The sequence below is a fragment of the Gossypium hirsutum genome, chromosome D09 (assembly GCF_007990345.1).
Source record: "Gossypium hirsutum isolate 1008001.06 chromosome D09, Gossypium_hirsutum_v2.1, whole genome shotgun sequence".
NCBI classification, from domain to species: domain Eukaryota; kingdom Viridiplantae; phylum Streptophyta; class Magnoliopsida; order Malvales; family Malvaceae; genus Gossypium; species Gossypium hirsutum.
The window spans coordinates 33,184,080-33,200,915 of record NC_053445.1 but is presented as its reverse complement, the minus strand read 5'-3'; the positions used below and the strand labels follow the sequence as shown (position 1 = coordinate 33,200,915).

At 33.1% G+C, this 16,836-nt stretch overlaps 1 non-coding gene across 1 annotated transcript; it reads right to left on the bottom strand.

Moving 5' to 3' along the window:
• Positions 1–5,648: 5,648 nt before the first annotated feature.
• On the bottom strand, positions 5,649–5,755 carry LOC121221497 (small nucleolar RNA R71). Its single transcript, XR_005918889.1, has one exon. It is a non-coding gene; the product is annotated as a small nucleolar RNA R71 (small nucleolar RNA).
• Positions 5,756–16,836: the final 11,081 nt, after the last annotated feature.

Below are 16,836 nucleotides of genomic sequence, written 5' to 3'. Positions count from 1 at the left end.
AAAGTAGGTAATATATGTATAAGTTTGGAATAAATAATATATAAAAAATGAAAATAGGTAATATATAAATTAATAATATATAAATGAATTTAAAAATAAATATTTTGTAATAAGGAATTTAGAACAAGTTATACACAAAACATCGTAAAAATAAATGGTATATAAAATAGATAGTATAAAAAAATTTGCAATTGATAATATATGGAAAAAAATTTAGAGCAATTAATCAAACAATTTAAAATGGAAGAAAATAAGAATGGTTAAATGAATGAACAATATGTAAATAAGAAAGTTGATAGATGAATAAACGAATAAAAGTAAAAGAATAATTAATGATTAAACAATTAAATGGATAAATAAAGAAGGTTAAAAAAATGCTTAAGTCAGCCTAACTCTCACAATATAAAGATTCAACGAAATTCCTCCACCAAAATTCCAACTTAAATGAAAGCAACTTAAAAAGAAACGAAGATGAACGAAGAACAAAATAAGAACAAACCATAGAAAATAAGAACGCAAGAGAGGGAGAAATTTGAGTGAATGCTCTTAAGAATTATTATTGTTCCAAAATCCTGTTTTACAATGAAGGGAGAGGCCTCTATTTATAGTTGAGCCTCCCCAAATCCAACGGTACAGATCAATTACATCAACGCTTAAGATTAAAGGATATCTACAAATTAAATATCTAAGATTACAAAATCATATCTTCTAAGATTGCATATCATATCGAAGATTGCATATCCTTGAAGATTATGTTTCCATATGCGTCAAACATGTAAATGGACCTTCAACCTTTTCAAGTAATGGGCCATTTCGATCGGGCCAAATGATGGACTTGGACTTTGTTTTATTATTTTGGGGGGTTTTTTTTGTGAGCCCGGGCAAAATTGGCCCATTACAGGGATTTTGGAGAGTAGTTTTATCTGCAGGAAACTCGTGAGAAAAAATCCAGAGAAAAGGGAAAGGGTAGCAGTTTAAGAAGATAACAGAGATGGAAGGAAAGTGATGAGCAATCAGCATTGGGTCCTACATAGTTCAGTAACACCAAAGTGAAAGTTGGAGTGGCCAAAGCTTCCTGCAGTTCTACCTTCATTCTGTTAATTAATTTATGTGATTTCTATACAGTTAATGATGATGTTGATTGTTATTTTGATTTTGGATTTTAAATCTCAACCCATGAGCTAATTCCCCTTGGGCTGGAATTACTAAATTTATCTTGATATAGCTGATGATCATAGTGATATTTTGAGTAGATCTACTATTTTATTCGATTTGGATTATTTTAAACATATTCATGCAAGCTCTAGACATAGATGAATGCATGGTATATCCTTAGGCTTAATTTAATTCTGAAAAAAGGTTAAGTAAGTTGGATCATGATCGAATGATACAAGCGAGTACTCGAGCGAATACTCATAACACTCTAGACATAAAGTTGTGATTTATATAGAGCAAGGAAGAATATTGTTAGGTATTATTCTTGAGACTTGTAGACGTACAAAGACTTAGAATGATAGCTTTAATTCTAGCACTTGAAAGAATCAGAATGCAATAGTTATACTCTGAGCAATAATTTGGTCAAGATTTTGCCATGACATTGTTATGTTATTAAGATATAATCCAATTAATTCCAACATTCCCATTCAACAACATCAATCCTCTCAATTGTCTCATAGAATTGCCACATCGTTTTATTATTATTTGATTTATATATTTCATACATTAATACTTCACTTCAAATTATTGTTCTGTTTACTTTACCATAAGCCTAATTAGTATAGTTGCTAGTAATAACTCAACCATATTTTTACCTATTCTTGTCACGGTAAAGACGATCTCGCTTATCACTTTATTACTTGATTCGATGTGTATACTTGCACGTTCGCATTATATATTCAAATGCGACAGATGGAAAATAAAAGCATCCCAAGGGCAGTATAACCATAAAAAACAAAGAAACACATAAAAAACTTCAAAGAAATCAAAAGGAGATCTTCAGTTTTGATAAAAATCTGCTTCAAAGTCAGCTTCAATAGCGTTTTCCAAGTTGTTTTCTTGAATATTCTATGATCGCTCTCTCATTTGTTTTTTTTTCATATATAGGTCTTAGAATGCTCGAAAAACCTAAAAAATGCGTTTCTGCACTTTTTGGAATGCAAATCACGATTTTGACACGGTCTGGCACATGCCCATGTGGCTCACATGGCCGTGTTCCAACCCATGCGGGAGAGTCTAGCCTGTGTAGCCTTTGTACCTTGCTCTAATTTTTTGATTTTTCGATTTTCGCTCACTTTTTGCTCTTTTTGCTCCCAAATGCTCTGTTGAGTATAGAAAAATGAATTTAAAGGATTAAGAACATAAAATTCATCATTTTACATCGAATAATCATCCAAAAACACATTAAGAACGTGAATAAAACATATTACTTTTATCATTTATCATATATTTTCCCTTTATGCTAGTTTTTTTTTCTTGTGAAGTTTAAAAATTCTATTAGCAATGTACCAAATATTGACATGTTTTCTACCTAGATAATAGAAAAAAATTAATTAAAAATATAATGCATGTTTTAGATATTTATAAGAATGCTATGTTTTTTACAGTAAAAATGGGTGCCACTAATGTGTTAGGTGGCACCAACCCAAAATACACACCATCATCACCCAATCATTCCAAGTGGAAAAAAAATACTTTTTTAAGTTGTGCAGCCACCTTGTTAGGCAATACCAAAAAATACGAGTATTTTCTTTAAATATTGGATAAATATCATAAGTGTCAGGGAAAAATATTTTTTAAGGTAGTGTTGCCTGACACATTGCTGGCATTAGTTAGGATTGAAAACAAAAACTAGTTTTTAAAAAAAAGCTAAAAAGGAAAAAAAGATGCTACTGTTAGATAGGCTGTCGTGACCGATTGGTCACGTTGGCGGTAGGATGTCAAGTCAGTGTCACGAGGTTACTGTGACCAATCAGTCACAACAACTTATCCAACACTAGAAACCTTTTTTTCCTTTCTCAGCTTATATAATGCATTTGGTCCTCCTTCTCCCTCCCAGCACAAAAATCTCAGCTAAAGTAGGGGGAGAAAAAAAAGTTTTGTTGTTTGTGTTGGAGTTTTAGGGAGAGATTGTGAAATTTTGAAGGTGTGATTTTTTCTATTGCTTGTAATAATAATTTGCATATTATATGTTTATATTTTATTTTAATATTTATAGTTAATGTTTAACATTACATTATTATATATTATGTATGAGAAGAAAAACTGAGTTTAGTGGAAGGATAAACTGATTACATTAGGAGGTGGTTGCTATAGTCAGAATTGCATGAATATTTAGGAACTTATATTTTTAGGTAACATTTTTTGCACTTCGTAAGCTAAAAAAACCTATAAAATTTAAACCAATTTTTTTTAGATAGAAGACTGCTGAGAATGGCGGTATGAAATATGTTTCGTTTGGTTCAACAGTACAAGAGGCAATTGTGTGGTTATGGAAAATTCATGCATTCATGCATTCGTACATACTCTGCTTGATAACAAGAAAGAACTCAGGTTTGGGGGTGTGATAACTCTTAAAAAGAGTTATATTTCAAACCTCTAAACTTTATTAAACGCCTGTACGTAAATAGATATATTTGCATTTTTAGGTTATTTTTAGAATATTGCGTAATAACGCTTGGATTGTGCTTCAAATGTCATTTCATGTTACTTTTACTGTTGGGAAGAAGGGAATTGGTTTTTGTATACAAAAAATGCAGGAAGGATGAAGAAAAGGAGAAAGAGAATGAAGGAAGTGAAATATTGCAATGGCAAAAGGTTGGATCGATTGCCAACACAAATGCCATGGCAATTCAAGGAAAATGCTGATGCAGCACTCAGTCCTTGTCACTCTTAGCCAGCTGGACATGTACCAGATAAATCCACATGAAAAAAGAGGGAGTAAAGTGTATGCTAAGAGAGGAGGACCAACCCTATAAAAGAGGAAAGAGAAAAGAAAGAAAGAAAGAAAGAATAAGATATTTGGACAGGGATTTTGGAGAGTAGTTTTATCTTTAAGAAACTCCTTAGAAAAAATCTAGAGAAAAATAAAAGGTTAGAAGTTTAAGAGGAGAGTGGAGACTCAAGGAAAGGGATGAGAAATTAGCCTTGGGTCCTACACAATTCAGTAGCGTCGAAGTGAAAGCTGGAGTGGCGAAAGCTTCCTACAGTTCTACCTTCATTTTGTTAATTAATTTTTATGATTTCTATACTGTTAATGATTATGTGGATTGTTATTCTAATTTTGGATTTTAAATCCCAAACCATGAGCTAATTTCCTTTGGGTTGGAATTACTGGATTTATCTTGATATATTTGATGGTCATGGTGCTATTTTGACTAGATCCACTATTTTATTCAGTTTGGATTATTTTAAACATATGCATACAAGCTCTTGACATTGATGAATGCATGGTATATCCTTAGACTTGATTTAATTCTGAAAAGGTTAAATAAGTTAGATCGTGATCGAATGAAACAAGCAAGTACTCAAGCGAATACTCGTAGCACTCTAGACATAGAGTTGTGATCTGTACAGAGCGAGGAAGAATATTGTTAGGTATTGTTCTTAAGATTTGTAAACGTACAAAGACTTAGAATGATATCTTTAATTCTAGCTCTTGAAAGAAGCAGAATGTAGTAGTTATACTCTGAGCAGTAATTTGGTCAAGATTTTGCCATGACATTATTATGCTATTAAGTTATAATCCAAGTAATTCCAGCCTTCCCATTCTATAGCGTCAGTCCTCTCAACTTTCTCTCAAAGAATTGCCATTGCATTTTTTTCATTATTGAATTTTTCTATTTCATACATTAATACTTCACTTCAAATTATTGTTCTATTTACTTTGCCATAAGGCTAATTAGTATAGTTGCTAGTAATAACTCAACCATATTTTTCCCTCACTTATCACTTTATTACTTGATTCGACGCGTATACTTGTACATTCGCATTATATATTCACATGTGACAAGTTTTTGGCGTCATTACTGGGGATCAGCAAAATTGGTGAATTTTTGTTTGTTATTATCTATTTAACTTTAGCTTACTTAGTTGTTTTTGATTTTTTGTCAGGTTTGTTGCTAGTTTAGGAATAGAGGTATTCCTAAGAATAAAGAGTATTATTTTGATCCTGAAATTGAGAGAACCTTGAGAAGAACCAAAAAAGAACTGTGAGAAATGGCAAGGATTGGAAATGATCCAGGCAGAGAAGAACCATTAAATCAGAATGGTAGGGATGTTGATATTTCTCGTGTGATAGATGATAGAGACAAACCCATTAGAGAACATGTTGTGCTAATCTTGGATGATTTGAATCCAAAGATTGTCAGGCCACATATTCAAGCTTAGCATTATGAGTTAAAACCCGTGATGTTTCAAATGCTACAAATAGTAGGACAGTTTAGTGGATTACCTACTGAAGATCCGCGATCTGTGACTCATTTAGGCAACATGGTGTTCCCAAAAATGCCCTAAGATTCAAGGTATTTCCTTACTCATTGTGAGATTGTGCCAGAGCATGGTTGAATGCTTTACCATCAGGAATGGTAGCATCTTGGAATGAACTTTGTCAAAGGTTTTTAATGTGATACAACCCTTTAAGCATGAATGCCAAATTGAGGAACAATATTACATCTTTTCGACAATATGAATATGAGACATTGTATGAAGCTTGGCAACGATTTAAGGAATTGATTAGAAAATGCCCGATACATGGTTTCCAACATTGGATGCAAATGGAAATGTTTTATAATGGATTAAATGAACATACATGAATGGTAGTTGATGCATCTGCTAATGGGACTTTGTTAGATAAATTGTATAATGAGGCATATGAAATTCTGGAAAGGGTAGCTAACAATGATTATCAATATCCAACTACAAGAGTGGGTACTAGCAGAAGAATTGCTGGAGCTATGGAGCATGATGCGATCACTTCATTAACAACTTAGGTATCATCCCTAACTAATATGATTAAAACATTGAAGAGACTAGTTATAATGCAAGAAATGAAAGCAGCAGAATGACATGTGTTTATTGTGGGAAAGATCATGTTTTTTATGATTGCCCATCGAACCCAAATTTAATATGTTACATGGGAAATTTCAATCGAAACAATAACCCAGATTCCAATACATATAATCTAGGATGGAAACAACATCCTAATTTCAGTTAGAGTAATCAAGGAGTGGGAATTTCCAATAATGTTGTTCTATAGAATGTCACAAGTGCACCACCTAGATACAATCAACCTATGCCATAACAAAATTTTTAGCAAAGTTCATCATCATCTTTATCTATGGAAGCTCTATTGAAGGAATACATGGCCAAAAACAATGTTGCAATATAGAGTCAAACTGCATCTTTAAGAGCTTTAGAAAACCAAGTGGGGCAAATTGCCACTGCATTAAGCTCAATATCGCAAGGAGTATTGCCGAGTGATACTAAAAATTCAAGATCTCAAGGGAAGGAACATTGCAAGGCCATTACACATAGAAGTGGTATTCAGCTACCTGGAGTTGTTACAGATACCGCTGTTGAAGAAGATAGCTTAGATTTCACACATAAGGCGAATTTAGAGCCACGAGTGGAGCAATCTACAATTGAGAAGAGCAAACAAAAATTTTTTGAAGTAGAACCAGCTTGTGTGGCAAATAAGAATGCCATGGAAAAACAACCTCAATAAGTTGAAGGAAAGCCAGCGCCACCTTTGTTGGATCGCCGGCACCCCTACGGCGCAGCGGAAAAATTCAATAATCGGCGACCCTAACCACGGATCCATGTAATAGCCTAAATTTTTAGTGGTGTCGGAATGGTGATTCAAGATCACTAAATCTGACAAATGAGTAGAAAATATTATAAATTTAGTAAGTATAAGTTAAATGTGAAGTTAGGAAAATTTTTGAAATAGTGAATAGTGTACTAGGAATAAATATTAAAATAATTAAAATAAAAAAACGAGGTATCGAGACCTCGAAGATTTTCAACCGAGCCATAAATATTTTTATAAATATTTATAGAGTGTCATTGAGTTGGTATTAAAGTTTCGTTAGAAAATTTTAACGTTTAGATAGTTAATTAACTAAAAAGGACTAAATTGGGAATAGTGTAAAATTTGTTAAATTGTGATTAAATAGCTTAAGTGACTAAAGTGGAGGGATTTAAAAGGCAATTAGGCCCAAATTATATGGGTTGGACGGTTGGGTAAAAAAAAATCAGCAGAATGTAAGGAGAAACAGGGGCAAAATTGGAAACTTAACAAATTAAACATTTAAAACAAAGACAAAAGTGAAAAATCTAGAGATCTCTTCACAATTTATCAGCAAAAACGCCATAGGAGGTCTGGAATAAGCTGGTTTTTCATATTTTTGAATCACGTAAGTTTAATTCTTGATTATTTCTTCTAATTTTTGTGATTTTGATACTTTTACAATTAGGTCCAACTAATTATTTCATTAGTTTTTGATTCCATGGCTGATTTTGAAAGTTACCATTGATGAGTGTTGGATTTTTATGATGAATAAACATGGAATTGAAGCTTTAATTTTGTTATATGATGATTTTATTAAGTAAAATTGATTTTAGGGACCTAATTGTGAAAAAGTTGGGAATTAAGGTTTGGTGTTGCGGTTTTGAGTATGAAAGGCTATGTAGTAGTCTAAAATAGTTGGAAAGATGTTAATTGAGAAAAATTAGATCAATTGAGGGGTTAATTGAGTAGGGATCAAATTGTAAAAATTGTAAAGTTTGGGGTAAAAGTGTAATTTCGAAAATTAAAGGGCATAAATTGTGAAATGAATTAGAATTGAATTAAATGCTGATGAATGAATAAATTTGCATTTTAGATCGAGAACCCGAAACAAGTCGAGGAAAAGAAAAAGTAGCCGATTAGTCCCTGAACTTTTACAAATTCTGCAAATCGATCCAGGTAAGTTCATATGGCTGAAATTTAATGATTAAATGTTAATTTCATGAATTATACAATGTATGATGAAATGTATTTATTGTTGAAATGAGAATAAAATAAAAATGTGAAAATCGAATAAATGATCAAATAAAGTGGAACACCGGATTTGAGTACTTCTGATCAAGAAACAAAGTGATAAGTGGCTACACTTATCTGATCAAGAAACAAAGTGATAAGTGGTTACACTTATCTGATCAAGAGACAAAGTGATAAGTAGCTACACTTATCTGATCAAGTGATAAAGTGATAAGTGGTAGCTTCAGCTACACTTATCTGATCAAGTGGCTAAGTGATAAGTGGTAGCCTAGCTACACTTATCTGGTCAAGGACAAGTGATAAGAGGTCATATGTCAAAGTGAAAGTGAAGTACTCAATTTTCCGTAACCGTTCCTTAATTTTGATCAAGGATGGTAAGTGACAAATGGGCCCAAAGGAATTATGGTAAAAGAATAAGTAGTAGTGAGTTTATACCAAGGAACTCACCAAAGATTGTGGTTGACAGGTAAATTTAGTAATGGTGTATATTGTATAAGTGTACAAGTGTTTGGTAAGATTTATGTTTTATGCCTATGAACTTACTAAGCTTTTCTATAAGCTTACATGTGTGTGTTTATTGTTTTTGTAGATTAACGTATTTATACATTGGAGGATCGGATCTACATCAAGAATCACACTATCCAGATATACTCCGGTAGTTTATGTTAAGCAACTTTTTGGATTTATATGGCATGTATAGGGAATTGAAGTAAAAGTAAATTTGAATGTTATGGTTGCGTTAAATATCGAAATATATACATGTTTTTAGTTTGAAATGGTTGATTGGTTGAACTTAATTAGTATTTAAATGAAGTAGATGAAATACTGGAATTGGTTGTGATTTGAAATTTGCAGGGAAGGTTAGACAATTATAAAGGGGTTATATTGAATTTTTTAAAAAAAATTGCAATGGAGCAGTTCTTGGACAGCAGCATTGATGTAAATTTTAAAAATCACCAAAAAAAGTGGAAATAGAATTAGAAGTTGAGTGAGATATGAAATTAAAGGTGAAAGAGTCTACTTTCATATAAAAGAAGTTGAGTAAGCAAAAGAATTATATACTTTTAGATATTTGAATTTTAGTGAAACAGGGCAAGAATGTTTTTGAAGTCCCCTGTTCTGACTTTAGAAATTCATTAAAAATTGTACAGAAGGAATTATGAGTTATAATTTATATGTATAGATTCCTTAATGAGTCTATTTTCAGTATAAATAATTTTAATCACCATATGAAGCCTTTAATAAGAGATAATTAAATTTTAGTGATGAGTGGTCAGGATAGTCGATTAGTGAAATAGGGGAGACTTCAACTAATAAACTGTACTAATTGGCTAAAGCAAAAAATTCTGAAAAATTTATGGTGAATAGATATATTAGTCTAGTTTCAGGGAAAATTTACGGATATAAATTTCGAGTTTCGTAGCTTGAATTATAATTATTTTAGTGACTGCTGTACAGGTGGACAGCTTTATTATGAATGATGAAATTAAATTTGAAAGTAAATTTTTATGCCCCGAACTTTTAAGTTAAGTCAAGTAACGCCTCATGCTTGACTCCGGCAACGGTATTGGGTAAGGGGTGTTACAATCCATGTATGAGGAACGAATCAGGGTGAAAAGGGTTACGAAATTACCTAATGCTGTTCTGAGTAGACAGCAACTTCTCAACAACGTGTATTCTGATCTACAGTCGAACTACAGTCGAAATAAGCCGCAATCTATCGAGACTCTGACCTCTACGTGATACACCCAGTTGACTACGAACGGAAGAAATCCCCAAAACAGTTTTGAGAGTGAATTTTCTTTGACGGCTGCTAGACAAAAAAAAACAAAGAAAAACGGGATACTTATATCCTTATTATTTATTTTTTAGGGTTTTTATTTATGAATTAAAATAAATATAATAATATTTTAAACCGAAAATTATAATTACATTAATTATAATATAATTTTGGTAAACCATATATTTATTAGAATTCATATGCTAACCTCATTATGTGTACAACAACCTTGTACATAATGTGTTGGAAATCGAATTAAATTAATTATATAATTAACTTAATTCAAGTGACACCTAAAAACAATACCAACTATGGTTTATTCCGTTCATTTTAACTATAGGGTGTGACCCTGTAGGTTCTTGTAACGTTAGCAATAATACTAAAACGATTCCAATGTTACAAACAATGAGTGGCATCTAGCAATGCATCATTGCTACCTAAGTCACAAGAGATCATGATTCGACATAACCTTTTATGATTATCCTTTTATGCAATAATCCTTAAGTCCCTTATCTCTGGATTGGACACAAGTCATGGAATAGTCACACTTGTATAGTCCATTCCATGTTCCTTGATATTTTAAGCAGACTACGATATACAAATAAGTATGACATCTCATATAAACTTATTTGAGCATGGCCATGCATTTCTAGTATCACTTAATCAAGTGGCCTAAGATATTACTCCCATTATGTAGGAGGGACTTATTCTATATCGACCAACCATATCCCTCTACATCGATTGTGGTATATCCAACACCAGCCTTTATAGAACAACCAGTTACGGTGTACGTTTGACTGTATCAAAATATACTACTCACGATGTTGGGATTATGATGATCTCAAGTCTGAGGATCATATACATATTAATCACTATGAGTAATGTCGTGACAATTACATAATAATCCAAGAAACATACTCATAATGGGTCAGTCCAATATGTTGTTCTCTAACACACATATTCATGCATCAATTCTGATATTCCATATCAATGATAACTCTTTATCATCAATCAACTACATGTTAGTCTTAATGCATTATTGTTGTCCTATCCAACAATAATACTTGACTAAGGATCTTTTAAGAATAATCATATTATTCTTAGGACATTATTAGAAAAGAGTTTATTTATACACACAGAAAAGAAACTGAAATAATAATGGTAACGCCTTATATTAATAAACATGATAAATCAAGTATGTTATTACAACCATCTCATGATTGATCTTTAGGCATACTCTAACAACCTTATCCTCAACGATTTAAGAAGTCAAAGAAAGATTTTCAATTCAAAAAATTCTTGGATGTCCTAAAGCAGATTCATATCAACATACCACTAGTAGAAGCATCAGAGCAAATTTCCAATAACGTAAAGGTCATGAAGGGCATATTGTTAAAAAAGTACAGACTAGGGGAATTTGAAACTGTTGCTCTCACTGAAGGGTGCACAGTAATATTGATGAACAAATTACCACCGAAATTGAAGGACCTAAGGAGTTTTATTATTCTTTGCTCAATTGAAAATCGTTATGTAGGCAAGGCATTAAGTGATTTAGTTGCAAGCATAAATTTAATGCCTATGTTTGTTTTTAGGAAATTAAAAATTGGGAAGTTAACACATACAACTGTCACGCTGCAGTTAGTTGGTCGTTCTTATGCACATCCGAAAGGTAAAATTGAATATGTGTTGGTAAAAGTTGAAAAATTCATTTTTCTAAAATGTGAAACTGATAAAGATGTACCAACTATTCTAGGAAGACCATTTCCCCTGGTCATTAACAATGAGAGTTAATGACCAGCAGATAACATTTAATGTTTTTGATGCAATAAAGTGTGCAGATACAGGTAAATATTGTCATGCCATTAGGATTATTAACACAACAGTGAAGGAAGAATTGGTAGAATTGTGTTACAATAATTTTGATAATTAAGCAAACACAATGAAGTTAAATAAAGAATAACTGATTGAAGAACTTAGCGAACTGATGGAGGATAAGCAACTTGAAAATGGAGCAATGAGGAGTTTTGAATCTTTAAATGTACCAAAGCATTCTTTTAAACCTCCTCGACCTTCTGTAGAGGACCCTTCTACTTTGGAGTTGAAGCCTTTGCCACTACATTTAAAGTACGCCTACTTGGGAGACAACAACACATTAACAGTAGTTATCTCTGCAGAATTAATATTTGATCAAGAGACTCAATTGTTAAAAGTTTTGAAGAGATCTAAAAAGGTGTTGTGGTGGAAAATGGTGGATATTAAGGGAATCAGTCCGACCATCCTCATGCATAAGATTTTACTGGAAGATTGTCATATCAATTTTATCGAGTAGCAGAGAAGATTAAACCCCATTATGAAGGAAGTCATTAAAAAAGAGATTACTAAATGGCTTGATGTTGGAATATTCTATCATATTTCTGATACTGAGTGAGTGAGCTCTATTCAATGTGTACCCAAGAAAGGGGATGTTACTATGGTTAGCAATGATAACAAAAAACTCATTCCAACTCGTACTGTCATGGGATTGAGAGTTTGTATGGACTATTGGAAGCTTAACAAAGCAACCAGGAAAGTCCATTTTCCTTTGCCATTCATTGATCAAATGTTAGATAAATTAGAGGGAAAATCTTTTTACTGCTTTTTGGATGGTTATTTGGGGTATAACCAGATTGCCATAGCTCCTACTAACCAAGAAAATACAACGTTCATATGTCCTTATGGAACCTTCGCTTTCAGATGAATGTCATTTGGATTGTGCAATGCCCCTACAACATTTCAACGTTGCATGATTGCAATATTTTTGGACATGGTGGAAAAATTTTTAAAAGTTTTTATGGATGACTTCTCGGTGTTTGGCAATACTTTTGAAGGTTGTTTAAAAAACTTGGAGCTAGTTCTTTGTCGGTGTAAAGAGACTAACCTTGTTCTGAATTGGGAAAAATGTCATTTCATGGTTTGTAAAGGTATTGTTCTAGGACATAAGATTTCACAGCAAGGGATTGTCGTAAATAGAGCGAAGATTTAGGTTATTTAAAAATTTCCATCACCCACAAAAGTTAAAGGTATTCGAAGTTTCCTTGGCCATGCACGATTTTATCGACAATTTATTAAGGATTTTTCAAAGATATCCAAAACCCTGTGTGTATTGTTAGAACATAATAGAGTTTTCAAGTTTGATGAGCCTTGCATAAAACCATTTTAGGAATTAAAAAAGCAACTGGTAACAGTACCAATTGTCATAGCACTGGACTGGGCATTATCTTTTAAACTTATGCACGATGCTAGTGATTTTGCTGTAAGAGTAGTGCTTGGGTAGAGGAAGGATAAAGTGTTTCATGCCATCTACTATGCAAGTCGGACGTTGATAGATACGTAGTTGAATTACACCACTACTGAGAATGAACTATTGGCTGTGGTATTTGTATTTGACAAATTCATATCCTATTTAGTTGGCACCAAAGTTACAGTTTATACAGATTATTCTACGATTAAGTATTTGGTGACCAAGAAAGACTCCGACCCAAGATTGATTTGACGGATATTGCTGCTACAGGAATTTAATCTAGAAACTCAAGATAGGAAAGGCACAGAGAATCAAGTGGCTAACCACTTGTCGAGACTTCAAGCAACAAATGAATACGACAATACTTAACTCATTAAGTAGGATTTTCTAGATGAACAACTACTGGTTGCCACGGGATTACCTTTGTATGCCAATATTATCAATTTCTTAGTAAGTGGATTGCTGCCACTTGTGCTCAACATTTAAAGACAAAGAAAATTTCTCCATGATGCTAAGCAATATTATTAGGATGAGCCATTTTTATTTAAACATTGTGAAGATCAAATAATTTGGAGGTGTGTTCTGGATGACAAGATTCAGATTATTTTACACCACTGTCATTCAGCACTATATAGAAGACACTTTGGAGGGATGCGAACTGCTGCAAAAGTTCTTCAATCTGGCTTTTATTAGTCAAGCATGTTTAAAGATGCACATGAATTTTGTCAAGCTTGCGATCGTAGTCAACAAACTGGGAACTTATCAGAGAGGTATGAAATGTCATTGCAAAATATTTTAGAAGTTATTGATTTCCACCTTCTTGGGGCAATATATACATCCTTATAGTTGTAGATTATGTTTTAAAGTGGGTTGAAGTTTTCGCTCTCCCTACGAATGATGACAAATTGGTATTAAAGTTCCTGCATAAGAATATTTTCAACAGGTTTGGTACTCTTTGTGCCCTTATTAGTGATTAAGGCTCCTATTTTGACTACAAATTAGTTGCTACTGTCTTGAATAGATATGGGTTAAACATAAAACTGTCACGGCATATCATCCCTAGATAAATGGACAAGCTAAGGTCTTAAATAGAGAAATTAAGCATATTTTGGAGAAAGTAGTCAATCCCACCCACAAATATTGGTCATCTGAATTGGATTACGCTTTATGGGCGTATCATACTATATTCAAGACACCAGTTGGAATGTTGCCTTTCAAGCTCGTCTATGGGAAGCCTTGCCATTTGCCTATTGAACTTGAACATAAGGAATTTTAGGCAATTAAGAAATTGAACATAGATTGGATCAATGTAGGCAATAACTAACTACTAGAGCTGAATGAAATGGAGGAATTCAGAACTCAAGCTTATGAGAATGCCAAACTATACAAAGAAAAGACAATGTGATGTCATGATAAGAATATTTTTCCATGACAATTTGAACTTGGATAACAAGTGTTTTTGTTCAACTCTAGGCTCAAATTGTTTCCTGAAAAATTGAAATCTCATTAGTCTGGCCAATTCGAGGTAGTTCATGTTTACCCTCATGGAGCTATAGAAGTAAAAGATGGCAATACTGGTTTTAATTTCAAAGTCAATGGCCAATGTTTGAAGCATTATTGGGGAGCTACCATACTTCGTGATAAATATTCCTTGCTCTTCGAATTGCATACTATTTTATTTTGCTTGATTTTGTTTAATTAATTTTCTTTTGATTTCTTTCTTTTATCAGTTTAATTAATTTTTTATTTCTTTCTTTTGTTGCAGGTAGATTTTGGCCCAGGCTTTGTCATAGTTAGCCCACTTAACATACTTGTGCATTTTTTAGCGTAATTTTTATATTATTTTTTCCTCTTTCCCTACCTAATTTTTACTTTACTATTGGCAATCATCTGTATTTATGGAAATTCAAATATATGGTTATCAAATAATAGAAAGTCAAAGATATGGGTATCAAATATTGGAAAATAAAAGATATGGGTATCGAGATATTGGCATAAGAAATCTGAGATATTTGCAATATTTGGTCCCTAATTGCAAAGTGACTTTGCAAGTTGATCCCTGAACCTCAACTATAAATAGGCATAACCATCTCTCATTCTGTATCTCATATTTGCTATTCTCTACTTAAGGCATTGTTCTCTCTCTCTCTCTCTCTCTCTCTCTCTCTCTCTCTCTCTCTCTCTTTGTAAATTCTCACTTGCATTTTGGAGTGAAATATATTTGGTAGTGCCTGAGGACGTAGGCAAAATTTGCTGAACCTCGTTAAATTCTTGTGTTCTTTACTGTATTATTCTGCATAAATTATGATTGTGATTGTAGTGATTTATTGTGATATTAAATTACGATTGAGGGATATTCTGGCTAGGAAAGACCTGGTACTTAAGCGATCCTTGTGATCCACCTCTCTTTCTTGGGAATTGAACTTAGTGTGATTTTTTAGTACAATAATTTTACTCTTTTACACGCTTTCGCATAAAAATTAGTACCAGAGCTAGATTCGTACTTGGGGAATATGATCGTTCACGGCACTGTTCACGTACAGTAGTTGGGATTAAAGAGAAAAATGAAAAGGGTATCATCATCAGCAAAGACTACTGTGACCAATGCAAAATTTGAAGTAGAGAAATTTGATGGTACCAATAATTTTGGTATGTGGCAATGTGAGATCCTGGATGTCTTATGTTAGCAAGAGCTGGATATAGCCCTTGAAGAAAAACCTGACAAGATGGATGACAAGGAGTGGGCTAAGATCAATAGACAGGCATGTAGAACAATTCGCCTATGTTTGGCCAAAGAGCAGAAGTACTCTATCATGAGGGAGACATCAGCGAAGAAGTTTTAGGATACACTGGAAGAAAAGTTTCTAAGAAAAAGTCTTGAAAATAGGCTTTATATGAAAAAGAAACTTTATCGATTCACATATGCACCCGGTATGTCGATGAATGACCATGTGAACTCATTCAATAAAATTTTAGCAGACTTGCTAAATTTGGATGAGAAATTTGAAGATGAAGACAAGGCATTACTGTTGTTGAATTCTCTTCCTGATGAATATGATCATCTTACCACCACATTACTTCATGGGAAGGATACGATCACATTTGATGCAGTCTGTAGTGTGTTGTATAGATCTGAGATTCGAAAGAAAGATAAAAAATATCACAGAGATACAACTACAGAAGTCTTAATAGTAAGAGGTCATTCGCACAGCAACAAATCTGGTAGAATGAGTAAGTCCAAAGGGAGACTTGCCAAAGATGAATGTGTTAAGTTACAAAAGGGCAAGGCTATTTCTGATGCATGTGTAGTGGAGCATGATGAGGAGTCAAACTTTAGCTTTGTTGGCATGGCAATGGCATGTCATACAGATGAGTGGATTTTGGATTCGGGATGTACTTACCATATGTGTCCTAATAAGGACTGGTTTTCTAGTCTTAAAGAACTGGAAGGTGAAGTTATTTTTATGGGAAATGATAGCGCTTGTAAGAAAATGGGAGTAGGTACAGTCCCATTGAAGAATCACGATGGCTCAATTCAATTCTTGACAAATGTTCGCTACATACCTAGCTTGAAGAAAAATCTCATCTCTTTAGGGGTCCTAGAATCTAAATGGCTCACAATCACTTTGAGAGATGGATTACTAAAGGTAGTAGCTAGGGAATTGACGGTGATGAAAGGCACAAGAAGGAATAACCTGTACTTTTTAAATGGAAGTGCAGTTATTGGATCAACATCAA